The sequence below is a fragment of the Oryza sativa genome, chromosome 3 (genome assembly GCF_034140825.1).
Source record: "Oryza sativa Japonica Group chromosome 3, ASM3414082v1".
NCBI classification, from domain to species: domain Eukaryota; kingdom Viridiplantae; phylum Streptophyta; class Magnoliopsida; order Poales; family Poaceae; genus Oryza; species Oryza sativa.
The window spans coordinates 21,566,166-21,579,780 of NC_089037.1; the positions used below are offsets into that span (position 1 = coordinate 21,566,166).

Sequence of the window (13,615 nt, forward strand, 5' to 3'; positions counted from 1 at the left end):
AATTTGTAGTTCTAATGTTCAACAATAGAAATACCTCCTTTGCTTCATGATTAATAAATAGTTGTACATTTAAGGTAAGATTGATACCACAAATTAGATCAATCGTTGCTTTCCATGAGTAAATTGATTTCTCTGATAGTCTTATGGCTTATTTTTTACTCACTTTTTTTCACCCTCCAGAACTTCTCTCAAAGCTTGTGCGCCTTATGATTTTGGCCTTTAGGTACATATTATCCTTTTTTGTAGTCCCTGCACAATTAATCATCAAATTATGGCACCTTTGTTTCCTTGTTCTTACCCACCTTATGTTATTGTTCAATGGCATTTTGTTGTCCTTGCTGATAAAACACTCCCTCATTCTCTAGATGTATTTTTTTTTCAATTAGGATGGTATATTTTCGTCAAAATCATGATAGTGCATATGAGTAATTGGATTTTAACGATAACATAGGGTCTGTACTTTCGCCTTGCCCTAGGATCCCAAAATGTTTAGGACCAGCACTCGGCATAGTGGGGTAATGGGGAGAGGCGGTGCGGCCGCAGAGCAGTTGATATGCCCCAGCCCCCGTCACATGATGATGAGCACATCCCAGCTACACTTGACGTAAACAAGGGTGATGGTTTACGTCATACATCACATCAATAAAATGAAGATGACGTAAACCAAGTTGATGAATTAAGTCTTAGCAAGAACGATCAAGCATATCATGGTCCAATTACGCGCAGCCGTGCTAGGAAAATACAACAAGAGGTAAACTCACTCTTTGCTCAACTTAACCCAGATTTTAGTGAGAATTTTATACTACCTAAATGCTCTACCTTTGTATTGCTAAGGTTTACACTCTGAGGATATCATCACTACGCCAAGAAGGATGGGCTACGTTGAGGACTACAAGGGTTACGTCGAGGAGGAATCAGCCCATGCCCAACTAGTAGTTGTCTACGCCAACAAGAAGATGGTTTACACTGCAAAGGCTCAACTTCCAAGGGATGTGCGACCCAACCAATAAATTTCTCCATGCTTAATATATATAGTTGGAAAGATAATCAAGTCTAGTTTCACCTCCAGCAAACGGCTCATCATTTTGACTTCCCAATAAGGAGTTATGGACAAATCATTGATGACTGCTCAGAAGCCAAACAGACGCGCGAGTCTTTTCGGGAATTCACTTATTGTGACCTTTGAGCTAGCATATGTCCTGCAAGCTTTCAAGACCTTTCATTCCCATCTAGGAGGGTTGTTCCTAAGTATAAATATCCCCTATGTTTTATCATTTGAAAACTTTTGACAATGAGAATATGAACCCTTTTTGTTCAGCTGTGTGCTAACAAATTCAGAGAGAGATCTTTACCCCTTTGTTCTTGTGATTTCCTTGTGATATTATAGAAGCAGCGTTCGACACCCCCCCAATCGGTGCTCCTGGTCCCTTCGAGATTTTTCCTTGATTGATTACATGTTGTGTTGGTTGGTAACTTAGAGTATGTTGGGCGAACCCTCGATTTAGGTTGCCGTAATAGAGACGGTGGTTGGCTTCGAGTACGATCGTCAGGTTGCACTGTTATCTTGGCTGCTTGTAGCTAGTTATCTTGGTCTCTTTGAGGCTAGTTATTGGTTCTTGATCCTACGCCGTGAAGATCGGGACATCACCTCTACCGAGGTCGTACCAGCAGTGATGGTGGGCGGCACCGGTGTCGCCGCCTCTTCTCCTCTCGCGCTCATGCTTGCTTGCTCGATTCAACCAGACAAGAGAGACTGAGAAGAAACCAGGTCAGATTCAACCAGTTGACCCAGGGGCATAAACATCCGACAAAAATTGTAATTGTGGAAAATTAATTTTGAAATGCAAAAAACCACAAAAGTGGCATTGCAGCGAATGCCCATGGTTTGAGAGTGGTGTTTGATCGAATCCCATTTTGACGGTGGCATTCTAGTGAAGCCAGTTTTTATGGGTGACAGATATACAAATTTCTCCTGCAGAACAGGAGGTGGTAGTGGTGGCAAAATGGGGAGGGCCTGGGCATTGGACCGTGCTTGGGCCACCACCCGACCCAGCTTTTCCTTGGGACAACACGGCACGGCCTTCCTTGGCCCGACCAATTTTTCCCTCCCACTTTTTCTCTTTTGGAATAAGTTTACCTGAGATCTCTCAACTTTACGTCGAGTCTATCTGAGGTTATTCTTATAAAATCATGAGCTGCAAATAGGAGTCCGTTCGTCTCAAGTTAGCATGCGAGTTTTTTTTTAAAAAAGATTTCTTATACGACTCCTTTTGTATTTTTAAAAGCGAATGAACTTAAAAACCAACTCAAATACGGATTTGTATTTCCAAGAGCGAACGAACTTAAAAGCCGACTCATACACAGATGACGTACCAAAGTACCGGCAAAAACATCTTCTATTTTTATAATACTACAGATAGAGTTAGGTAAAGATGAAGATGTGCTTAGTCATTATATTGATTCTCAACCATGATTTCTTTAGATTGCATAATTCCATATTAAGTATAAGTAATTACAGAATTTTAGTGCATGAATTTGGCTAGTGGGTAAAATTACCCTTTTTCAACAGCTAGAGGGAAGTTTGGATGCACAGTCAGATTCATTAATCATTACTCCGGCTAGGATGGCCTTTGAGAGGTAATATTAGCTGCAACTTTTAGCAGGTCAGTTGCTCACATATCTGTTTCAGAGAAGTGAGTTTTCGTCGGTTGGTTTTGGAGTTGTTAAGTTGCATCGAGGGTTTGCCGAGTTGGCGTGTTTCTGTTTTGGCCGTGCTTGTGTCGACACTGACGGGAGGAAGAAAATCTATTGCGGGTGGTTAAGGAGAAAGAAAGGATAGCGTATCGGTTTCTGCTGAGATCAGACTTTGTTTCCTTCCATGCGAGATTTTTCGATTTTTAGCCAAGCTATCCACGTGGGTGCCGAGTCCCACCACCTTGCGTGCTCACCTGATCCGTCACAAGTCCAACTCCCTCCCTCTCCTGTTCGGTTTCAATCTATACCGTGAGTTGCTAAACACTTTGGTAAAATTTTATTTTGGTGTCAGATTCAATATCCGTTTGTAAAAACAGAACCAATATAACTTGAGCATTCCATTTTTTTTATAGTTCTAATTTTGGTTTTGACTTTTACAGTTGAGTCCCTGTAAATTTCATATTTACGTTTGAGTTGCTATGATCTTACATTGAGGTCCTTGAGTAAGTTTTTGTTTAAAAAGGAAAAAAAGGCAGAAAGGTGAATAAAAATAGAGAGAAAACAAAAAGGCGCACCCAAAAAGAAATAAAAAAAAGAAGTAAGAAAGAACGAAAAAGAAAAGAAGGAAGGAAAAAAGAACAATCACTTGTTAAACTCAAATCAGAGTGTGCTTGAGTTGTTTCTAGTGCTATCTTGTGGTACCGTTTGTGTCTTGGCTCGCGTCTCTAGTACGTTCTAGCCTACAACCAACACGACACTTAACTTTGAACGATTATTCAACTTTGTATTATCTGATTTGAGCATTTGCTATTCCTTTGCTATATATTTAAGCTTACCCAGAGCTCCACAAATTTAATTGCAGCCGTACAGTAAGTGTTTGCCAAGGCATCGATACATCTAACCTCCATTGGGGTGCTTGGTTGAGTCGGAGTATGTCAGCATTCCGCTTGCTTTGGTAAGGACTTGTAAGAGCTTGGTAAAAAGCTTGAGTGTGTGTGATATTGGAGCTTCCACTACCTAGTAGTTGATAGGAGCGTGCATATTCTTGTGTATGTTTCTTGTTTGCTACTAATCATGGCAGGATTGCGCAAGGGGATACGAGACGGTCATGCTCAACATCGAGTTCTTCACCTTCGATGAGATATGTCGACTTCTCCATGTGATGCATATGAGATACATGACTATAATTTTGGAAGAGTCGAATCTAAGTTACCATTCTATGATGGTAAGTATGATTCTGTTGCATATATTGATTGGGAGCTAGCAGTAGACAATGAATTTGACAAATATGATTTTTCTGATGCTCAAATGATTGTGGCTGCTAGTAATAAGTTGACCTCTTCTACATTATTTTGGTGGAGTTATGTGATTAACAAACCTGAAACTTGGGATGAATGTAAAATCTTATTACAGATGTACACTTCTTGAGAAATGAGAACATCTGAAACAAGGTGATAGAACTGTTAAGGAGTACATCCGAGAATTTAAAGTTTGTATCATCTACAGTGCTCTAAAAGAATGCAATGAGAAAACAATGCGTAGATTTTTCAATGGGCTTAATTCAGAAGTTCAGGTTTTGCTTGCTAATATGACATATAATCATATTGGACATCTATTCATGTTTGCTCATAGTATTGAGAGTCAGATCATATCAAAGCTGAGGACGCATTACCAATGTGATTTATCTTCTATATCCTTATGCAATGATAATGTGCAAACATTGGAGAAGCAATCTTTTGTCTCTCTCGTTACTAACGTTTTGCAGGGAGATCAGCACATACAACAAAAGGAGGAGAATGGTGTACTTGAGAAGAAAGAGGATGAAGCACCTATGATGTCTGAAGAAAGTTTGCAAGGTAAATTAAATGGTGCTGAGATAAATGAAGGTGAGTACTCTCAAGCTGAGCTACACATGTCCACTTTTCATGCTATAATAGAGCAACAATTAGTGGAACCAATTGCTGAGATGCCTTTGTCACAAGTTGATTTACTTGTTGTTCCTTGTGATAAAGAAGAGTTGTGTGATAATGCTTCACTTATATCCATGCTACAACTAGTAAATGAACATGCTATTCCTACCGTTAATTCTTACTATGTTGATTTTAAGCATGTTGTTCACGATGCTAATGAAGTAGAGGAACATGAAATGATATCTTGTCTAAATACTTTGGTCTATGTTATGTTTGATGATTTTTGTGAGCTCGATAATTTGAAGGAGAAATTATTTGCTAAGTCTGATTTGCCATGTCCAACTAATGCTATTTTTCATATCTTTGGCGAATACAATGATAGAGGAATATATTTGGTGCACAGAGTTTTCATCTATTCGGATTTAGAGAGACATGTTATTGCTAATCACACTACTTCGAGTTTCTCTAGTTTTGATTGGATGAAACGGGTTGTTTTGAATGGACTATGTGAAGAGCACCACATGGAAAAATTGAGGACGATTTTCCCTATAAAAGGGGAGGATGATGTGACCATGACTACAATTGATACAACCGTTGCTCACATCAAGATCAGGTTGACCAAGTGCTGGAATCCGATTCGGCCACTTGCTACACTGCTGACTTCAAATAGCCACAAAATCTGCATATGACCTCTATTTTTGACCCGTGAGTACTTGATGGAAAGCTCTCGGAGTACTCTTTCTAACGGATCTAGCCTGATCACTAAATTCCATCCCAGTCATCCGCAGATGAAGAAACAAGGTGTTGTGTCACCTGCCATGGGCCTTTAGGCTTGTAACTTCGTTTGGGATCCCGGCCCAAGTGGGGCCCATGTGGGGTGCACCCCAACTAGGTAGAGCACCACCCTAAGCACCCCTAGGTTGTCCTCCTACCTCCATAAATAGCTAGGTACCTCTTCAGGGTTTCTAGGGTTTTGTTAAATTAAAGTTTAGCCATTGCTACTTGCTTGCAGCGCGCGTGTCGGCTAGACTGCCTGTCTGCTTGTTCTTCGGAACCCCAACTTATCAGTTTTAGAGTTTACATCTATTTAGATTTAGAACCACCTGTTTATGTGGATAAAACTTGCAAGCTAGAGAGATATGTTATTGCTAATCATATTACTTCGACTTTCTCTAGTTTTCATTGGATGAAACAGGTTGTTTAAATGGACTACACGATGAGCACCATATGGAAAACCGAGGACGGTTTTCCGTGAAGAAGAGGAGGATGATGTGACCATGACTACCATGGATGCAACCATTGCTCACATCATGGATGAATAAGAAAACATTATGGTCAAGGCATCCAAGTGCTGGAATCCTGTTCGGCCACCTACTACACTACTGATTTCAAACGGCCGCCGAATCTGCATACGACCTCCGTTTTTGACCCGTGAGTACTTGATTGAACGCTCTCGGAGTCCTCTTTCGAATCCAGCCTCATTGCCTAATTCCATTCTAGTTATCCGCGGATGAAGAAAAAATTTGCTGCGTCACCTGTCATGGGCCTTTGGGCTTGTAACTTTGTTTGGGACCCCGGCCCATGTGGGGTGCGCCCCAACCAGGTGGAGCACGGCCCTAGACACCCCTAGGTCATCCTTCCACCTCCATAAATAGCTAGGTACCCCTTCAAAGTTTCTTGGGTTTTGTTTAGATAAAAGTTTAGCTTCGCTACTTTGCCGTGTAATCCCATGATCAGTTAGATCGCCGGTTTGCTCGTTACGGAACCCTAACTTATCATTTGTATTCAATTTCTATTTACAATATCAGATTGCTCTTATCTTGTTCTTACTTGTTTCTTCGTTTTGCTTGCAGGAATAGGATTGATCTGCACTGGCAAGATCAACAACCCACGGAGAGGTGTATCGATCGCTAAGGCGCAACGCAACGTCTTGTACAGTTGTAGTCGGATCGTCAACGTTTCTTTCAAATCGTAGTTATCTGAACTCACTGAATGATCGGGCCAAACAACAGCCTTGAGTGTCGAGTGGAACTCAGGATCCATCACTATGAAGCCACAAACTTACCCAATTTCTCATGAGCACATAAAGCTGCAAACTTGTAGCCTATGCCTTGTGAATAAGAACGATGACAAATCATTTCAAAAAAGGGAGAAAACATTTGAATGATACAATGTAGTAAGTAATGAGTAATGCAAGGCGTAGTAATCAATTTTGATGATATGTTGTTCAACGTTTGATGATAATTTAGCAAACTACCTTAAATTATCAAAACAAGATAGAATATGAGGTGCTCGGGGTCTCAATGTGTATTAGTCAGTTCTGTGAAAGCTAGCACTCATCCGACCAAACTAACTTGGGACTGTGAGCACCTCTTATTCTGTGATGATTTGATAACCAAGGAATTATCTACAAATAACTTACTAAGTACATATTTTGTTGAACTAAGTCAAATTATAAAAAAATCCAAAATGATTATCACACAAACTACTTCAGTAAATAATTTACTAGCTAGCAAGAAAGGTGCGGATGGGTACATCATCAAAATTTTATGTATAGTAAATATTTTACTTATAGTGTACTATGTCACGAACAAAGTCTTAGTAATAATTTTACTATACTACATTTTCGGAAATGGAGTGGGGTGGGGAGTGGCCTAGGGGTTTGGGGGTGGGGGTGGTTGGACAGGGAAAGGGTGGGGGGAGGGTGGTTAGGTGGATCGGTAGTGGGGTGACGGTGTATGTGAGGGGAGCATTTTAGTAATTGTGCACCCCGGTTGTAGTTTAGCGCATCCTTATATGTATATATGTGTATATATATACTCTAAAGTCAACTAACTTAAATTAGAGGGTCTCTATCCAAGAAACATTTCACTAACAATACTGGTTACCAGTGCCAAGAGGTCGAGTAGACGATGTTGACATTGTTTCTTATGATTTGTCACTGCGAGGTGCAAAACATCTCTACATGATGGTCAATGCTCTAAGCTATGGCTTGCTAGTCCCACCTATAACTATGAATCTACACTAATATAGAAAAGGAAGAGTTGGGTTCTTTGCTTGATGAACCCCAGAAAATGTACACAAAACACACCTAGCCCTTCCCCATCCATTGGATCTTTTCATCCAATGGCTGAAAACAAATGTAAGAAGTTGTGTCTTGCAATGCTATGGTGAAATCATCGGATCCGCATCATGCTATCCCTCCACTGCGCCTTCCGCCCCTCCCACACGCAGATCCCTCCCTGCGTGCAATATCTCTCGCTCCACTCCGCGCGACCCACACTTCTCCTCCAACTCTAACCCTAGAGATGCGGCCCTTGCCGATCCTATCACCGCCGTCGCTGTTGTTTCAATCGCTGGACAGGCCCCTCCTCCTCTCGGTCTCGTTGTGTGTCGGGATGCCGGGCCACCTGTTGCATTCTGTCATGGGTACAACTCCATGTAAAGATCAGGATTGTTTCGTATTCTGATATGCTCATTGCACATGTTAATCGTCTACAACTTTGATCAATTTGTCGAAAATTACACTACACAATAAAATGATTCAGTGCTTGATTATTATTTTTTATTTTCAGCTTGGCCATATTATACTGTTCTGTAAACTTTATGAGCAGCTCCAAGGAAGGCCAAGATGATTTGCTGGAGCAACATGGCACTATGAATGTAATAGTGCATGGCAGAAGGTAACCTTTGCCCTTCACTTTGAAGGATGCAATCACCTATTAATGTTCTTAATTATTCAGCAGCTCAGCAATTGTTAGATCTGATCAAGCTATATATATTGTGTTCAGAGTTGGTGCACGCTTGAAACCATTTCCTCACACTTATGAAAATGAACTGAAGGAGTGTTTATTGGATAGCGTCTTCTGACGGTTGGAGCATGTTTCTCATACCTTCGTCTTCCTCTGAACAATTTTGCTTGTAATAGATTTTCTAAAACCACTTTTTAAGAAATGGTGGCCGGCTCTGCTTACTCGAAATAGCAGGGAAGATGTTTTTGTCAAAATTTTATTGTATTATTGAACAAAACATATCGTATTTGAATGAAATAAATGAATGATCAAGTGCTATTGTTAGACTTTTTTTTGTTAAGATGACACTGTTGAATAGGGATTTTGTACACAACCAGATGAAGCATATTGTTTGTCTATTTGCAAATGAATAGTGTTTAAGATGAATGTCACCATAGGTGGACGTAGTTTTAAAATATAGATGGGGCGAAGAACGGAGATGTTCACTCGATAAGAGCAATCAAACACAACACATATCGTATTTATAGTTCAATCGCATAACTATCTCGATCATTGTTTGGGGCGTGCGTGTGTTGTGAAGAGACAGACTAATTTGTTGGGCATTCACACCTTGTTATACCTAATTTTGATAGTCTATGAGTACTATAACGGGGTAGGGGGATCTTGGGGTGTGTGACGACACGGGTTGTAGCTGAGTCGGTCGACCCACCCTACCTAATGGGTAGATCCGCCCCTGAATGTCACTTTTTTATTTTTAAGTTAGTCAAGTAGATTCCACGTGCACGCTCTAAATAGTATGAGTACTATGTTTTTATCTTCTTGTCAAATTTGGGTTCCCTTTATTTCTAATTTTTAAATTTGATTATATGTTCTCGGTGATATATTTTATTGAAAATGTACATTGCTCGTGCACTCTCACTAGTCATGGGTAGTAGAGAACATATGCATACAACATCATCACCTCATGATGAAAAAATATGTTCAAGAAGAAAAAGAGAAAAACTTGTAAAAAACAACCAGTCAACGAGGTTATCTCTAACTGCAATTCAAGCTAAACATATATATGGGTATATAGGGACGAAAGGAAAAACACGGTGTACGTACGTGCAGACATTTTAACGAACTCGCGTCCCATGCATTTCGGCACCAGCAGGGCGCTGGGTATATATGCAAAAGACCGTGGATGTCTTTTGCAGCGTATATATGCATGCATAAGCGCATATAATTTCGAGTAAGCAGAGCTGGGTATATAATTGCAGGCACATATACAACTTATAAACTGACCATATGTATTAGATCTGACGTTGAGATGAGGATTGACAGTGATCGCCGCCGGCGCCTCACCTTGGCTCCGGTTTCTTCCTCCGTGGTACGTGGCTCTCGTTTTGAGTGTCTTTTGCAGGAAAATCGGGATGGGGACGACGACGATGGTGTTAATACCTTGCATGAGACTGCCGACGAGGCTGTCATCTCCAAACTAGGCAGAGTGGGAGAGACAATGGTGGTCACAGGCAAGCAGCAAGTGATGGTGGAGGCCATGGACGACCGGCTCGATCTGATGAAGCTTCGCTAGTGCAGGAGTTCTGGAGCGAGGTTGGTTTTCCGACGCCGGCGAACCGCTGGTGGGAAAAACAACCCGAGCCTCCCTTTCGCTCTCGCTCTCTTTCACCGAAGCTTGCTGAGAAAGACAACACTGGCGGATGGAATTTGGTGTCTCACCGTCGATCAGGAAAAGAATTTGGTCCTGCTATACATCGTCGATGTGGATGGCTGGTTCGGCCATGGAAAGGTCCTCTTCCCCGTCCACGTCTGGCGACGGTAGTGGTACTGGGGGATTTCCTGCAGGCGGCGACATCTAACCAAGCGACAACGGTTTCCTCAGATTGCGCATTACAAGGATCGTCCTCAAATCACGCGCTTTCACTGGGATTGTTTCAAAATTCGAAACAATCTTTTGTGGGCCGTGTGATGGGCCCGGTTGGCATGCGTCCTTACGGCAGATCGAGATGTGACTTGCTTCGACCATCGTTGACGCAATCTGCCATCTCTTTCATTCCATCAAGGGAGCCATCTCGCCCTAGTTACGCTGCGATGGCGGCGACTGACCCTCCTCGCCGCAACCAGCAGCGGCCGCTAGCAAATCATCCTCCCCAGCAACAAATCAACAGAACCAACTCGCAAGAACACCACGGCGGCCTGGTTGCGCAGCGAGGCCGTTCTACGCAGCAAGGCGGTTGGGGTGCACATGGTGGCCGAGTTGATCATCGTGATCAAAGTAGCCGGGGTGCACATGGAGGCTGGGATGCACCACCAAATCAAGGAGGACACGGTGCTTTACCTTCCTACAGAAACAACAAAGGTGGACGTCCGGGATTTGGTCAGCGCCCACAGGGAAGAAACTTCCGGCCAGGGTTCCAGGGCCATGGCCGTGACGAACAACCTCGAAGGGATGCAGGCAATCAAGGTGTCCCTGTTCATCAAGCCCTAACAGAAAGTACTGGAAAACAAGATATTCAAGCCGGCCGAGGAGAAACAGCTGCCCTTTCATCCAAGAATAGTGTGGAGGTAACAATGGCAAAAGCCAAGAAACCTCGTCCAGTTCACTGTTTCAGGTGTAAGGGTAGTGGCCATTTGTTGGATGGCTGCAAAACTGTCCTTGACTGTTTTATATGTAACAAGAAAGATGCACATGTGCCAAATAGATGTCCTATTCTAAAGGAACCAAAACCTACTGCTGCTTTATTTGGATTCAGTGAACAGAACATGGGTTTCTTGCGGATACAGGAGTTTGATATGAAGTTGGAGCCGCCGAAACCTGCGCCAACGGCTTTGGTGACCATTCTCGATGGTCATTTAGCAGCTAGTGCCGTGCAGAATGAGTTGGCACGCCTCATCCGAGCCGATTGGAATTGGAAGGCTGTGCCACATGGTGACAATTCATACCTTGTGACTTTCCCGTCTGAGGAGGAACTCAACCGGATGGATGATGTTGAATTCAGGTTAAAGAATCATGGTGTATCTATCACAATCCAACAGTGGCAGCAAGATTCCGATATTATACCGGTGTACCAGCTCGACGAGGTGTGGGTGCACATCACTGGAGTGCCGCACTCTTGGCGACACTATCTTTGTTTCTGGGCTTTGGGCACTGTAGTTGGAACCACACAAGAGGTAGATATGCTGACATTTCGTAAGAAGGGCATTATTCGGATCAAAGTGGGAGTTCTTAGCCGTGCGGATCTACCAATTAAGACTGATATCGTCTTCGGCAAGATTGGATATCGTATTACTTTCTCTCTTGAGGAAGAAGGGTTCTAGCCGGCTATGCATGTGGTAGATGAGCCCATAGGTGGTGGTGATGAAGATGTAGAAGAGGGAGGGGATTCTAAGGAAGACAACAATACAAATCATATTGTAAAGAAACACAAAAGCAGCTCTTCCACAACTACACAAACTGATCAGGGGTCTGGTCCAATGCCAATGCAGTTGGCGTTAACGCCTTTTGGACCTCTCAAGTCGTCTCCATCTTGCCGGCCTGTGGTGATGGACTTGGTAGGGCTGCAGCTGCAGCATCCTGATGTTTCACAGGAGATCAGTCCAGCAGGAATCTCACCACCTGCTACTCCCAGATCGGTTGGCCCAGAGAATATTCGTATGAACGCAGCTGAGGTGCAGGAGATCGAGGCAGTGCCGCGCACGCTATCAGCAACAGAAATACAATCTAATAGAAAGCAACATGCTGTCCCGGTGGCACATCCGATTAGTAAGCAACAAAACCCATCACCAGGCTTGATGGATGGTCATCTTTCAATGCCACTAGTGAAGAAGTGCAGTGTAGGCAGTACTGTTGCTCCATTTGGGAGCACAAGTAAGGTGCGCATGGGCACTGTTTCAGCACCACTGAGTTCGCAGCAAATGACACAAGGAAACTATGAAGAATGGCTGGTGTTATCCTCTCCTGGAGATTGCAATGGTCTTCGCCGAAGTGGTCGTTCGAATGCTGAACAGATCAGCGGAATTGCGATGACAGATGATGATTCACTCAGTAAGGCAATGAGGCAAAAAGCTATTTGCAACCTAGATGGTCCAGTGAAGGAGTGAAGGAGTTGGCTGTAATTAATTCTCCGCCGAGCTCTGACACTACACCAGCTTCTCCCCCACAAGGTAAACATGTTTTTTCAATTACGTCTTTACCAGATGATAGAGTTTCTTCTCATCTAAGTAATGTGGGTGTTTCTTTGGGTTCTTCTAGCTCTGACATTACAATTTCCATTAATAAATTGAAACATATTGAACTAGATCGTTCAATAGCAGCACCTAAAATAAATGGCTCTCATCAACCTTTTAAGAATCAAACTTTAGAGAAAGACAATCCTTTTGATGCTAGTGATGACGAGGATACCGAACTTGACGGTAGCCTACTCGCTCACTTAGTGAAAGATGTCTCTGAGGCGGATTTAGATGATGTGGACATGAGTAGCAAAATTTGCGACTTGATGGTGTCCGCGAGAAAATCTAAATCAAATAAGAAAAAGGGACAGAGAAACCGTTCCTTTACATAATCTCTAAAATTGTGTTATTATGAAAGGCATATTTTGGAATAGCAGAGGTCTCGGTGACTTGGCTAAATACCGATATGTGGCAGAATGTATAAAGGAGCACAATTTAGATTTTGTTGCACTTATGGAAACAAGCAAGAGTGATATGTCAAAGACGAATCTAAACCGTCTATCTGGGGGTGTAGATTTCGTTTGGCATTGTCTCCCACCTCGCGGCAGATCTGGCAGAATTATACTTGGGGTGAAAGCATCGACCTATGATTTGTCTTTGATTGTCGAAGTCGAATTTTATGTTAAATTCCACCTGGTCAATAAGGAAGACAAATTCAAATGGATTTTAATGGCAGTCTATGGACCGGCACAAGATGAATTCAAATCTAGTTTTCTAGCGGAGTTAGTTCGTGCCTGTCAACAAAATCCGCTACCCACCCTTATAGGGGGTGACTTTAATATTCTTAGGAGCAGCTTGGAAAAGAACAATGACAGATTCAATGACCGATGGCCTTTTCTTTTCAATGCTGTTATTGACAGCTTTGATCTAAGAGAAATTGCTTTGACGAGAAGACAATTTACTTGGGCTAACTCTCTACCATCCCCAACATATGAGAAATTAGACAGAGTTCTAATGACTACGGAATGGGAATCCAAATATCCTTTGGTTTCTGTCCAAGCATTAGACAGAGTTCTATCAGACCACACA

At 42.5% G+C, this 13,615-nt stretch overlaps 1 protein-coding gene across 3 annotated transcripts in view; it reads right to left on the bottom strand.

Moving 5' to 3' along the window:
• Positions 1 to 13,615, bottom strand: part of LOC4333287 (protein DETOXIFICATION 40) — a 44,989-nt gene that overhangs the window by 6,207 nt on the left and 25,167 nt on the right. The window contains exon 8 of one of the 3 annotated variants that reach the window (XM_015775856.3): positions 7,529 to 8,024. The exons of 1 other annotated variant lie outside the window; for it this stretch is intronic. The gene's annotated coding sequence lies outside the window, so the exon portion shown is untranslated. Of the gene's footprint in view, positions 1 to 7,528; positions 8,025 to 12,897; positions 13,220 to 13,615 lie in introns of those variants that run through there. One more of the 3 variants, XM_015775858.3, reaches the window with a different exon arrangement.